Source organism: Capricornis sumatraensis, chromosome 19 (assembly GCF_032405125.1).
Source record: "Capricornis sumatraensis isolate serow.1 chromosome 19, serow.2, whole genome shotgun sequence".
NCBI classification, from domain to species: Eukaryota; Metazoa; Chordata; class Mammalia; order Artiodactyla; family Bovidae; genus Capricornis; species Capricornis sumatraensis.
The window spans coordinates 4076333-4078189 of record NC_091087.1 but is presented as its reverse complement, the minus strand read 5'-3'; positions in this window follow the sequence as shown (position 1 = coordinate 4078189).

Sequence of the window (1857 nt, the reverse complement as noted above, 5' to 3'; positions counted from 1 at the left end):
CCTTTGATCCACGCGACGGGAAGCGTGACATTGCTGCTACAGCCTGGAAGGAAAGCGCACGTGCATGCCCCCACTCGAGACGAGGCCTGACTAACATGGGGAGACTCCAGAAGTACCCACAGATCCATGTCAGCCCCTGAGAGGAATCCTCGGTTCCGGCCCTGACTCCACACAAGGTTTTTGGCTCTGTTATCGACGGGAGAGGAATCCCGAGAGGCCCCCTAGCAACTCGCATGGGGACTGGCCTCTCCTGAGGCCACCAGGGCGGGTCCCTGAGGTCCCCGTCGTAACTCGAGAACACCTGCCGCAACTCGAGAAAATCCAGGAAGTTCTCCCTTCCAGGCGAGATGAGGCCTATTTCCGATGAGGCGTCTGGAGACTAATGACACCTAACCTCTGGAACTTCGAAAGGGTCTTTCACACCCTTGCTGCAACTCAAGAAGTTCACCGCCATACCCGTCTCCACTCGAGAGGAAGCACGATGGTCCCGCCCACATCCAGAGGAGCCCCGTTTCCCCCTCCTAGCTCGAGATGAGCGATCCTTTCCCTGCTTTCAACGGGAAAGAATTCCCGGCGTTCCCGTCGCATCTCAAGAGGAGGCACTCTCAACAGGAAAGGCGAGAGGAACTCCATGGTCGTACCACCATTCCAAGAGTCCCCCAGATGTCTCAGTCCATTCCAGAGGAACCTCTTTGCCCTGCACTGGCTCATCTTTCACGCCGAGGATCGACTCACACCACGGTGGCACGTGGGACAGCCCTGTGGGAAAGCCTCGAGGGAAAGCCTCGAGGGAAAACCACAGATCCTTTGATCCACGCGATGGGAAGCGTGACATTGCTGCTACAGCCTGGAAGGAAAGCGCACGTGCATGCCCCCACTCGAGATGAGGCCTGTCTCCCCTGGCGAGACTCCAGAAGTACCCAAAGATCCATATCAGCCAGTGAGAGGAATCCTCGGTTCCGGCCCTGACTCCACACAAGGTTTTTGGCCCCGGTATCGACGGGAGAGGAATCCCGAGAGGCCCCCTAGGAACTCGCATGGGGACTGGCCTCTCCTGAGGCCACCAGGGCGGGTCCCTGAGGTCCCCGTCGTAACTCGAGAACACCTGCCGCAACTCGAGAAAATCCAGGAAGTTCTCCCTTCCAGGCGAGATGAGGCCTATTTCCGATGAGGCGTCTGGAGACTAATGACACCTAAACTCTGGAACTTCGAAAGGGTCTTTCACACCCTTGCTGCAACTCAAGAAGTTCACCGCCATACCCGTCTCCACTCTAGAGGAAGCACGATGGTCCCGCCCACATCCAGAGGAGCCCCGTTTCCCCCTCCTAGCTCGAGATGAGCGATCCTTTCCCTGCTTTCAACGGGAAAGAATTCCCGGTGTTCCCGTCGCATCTCAAGAGGAGGCACTCTCAACAGGAAAGGCGAGAGGAACTCCATGGTCGTACCACCATTCCAAGAGTCCCCCAGATGTCTCAGTCCATTCCAGAGGAACCTCTTTGCCCTGCACTGGCTCATCTTTCACTCCGAGGATCGACTCACACCACGGTGGCACGTGGGACAGCCCTGTGGGAAAGCCTCGAGGGAAAGCCTCGAGGGAAAACCACAGATCCTTTGATCCACGCGATGGGAAGCGTGACATTGCTGCTACAGCCTGGAAGGAAAGCGCACATGCATGCCCCCACTCGAGACGAGGCCAAACTCCCATGGGGAGACTCCAGAAGGACCCAAAGATCCATGTCAGCCCCTGAGAGGAATCCTCGGTTCCGACCCTGACTCCACACAAGGTTTTTGGCCCCGGTATCGACGGGAGAGGAATCCCGAGAGGCCCCCTAGCAACTCGCATGGGGACAGGTCTCT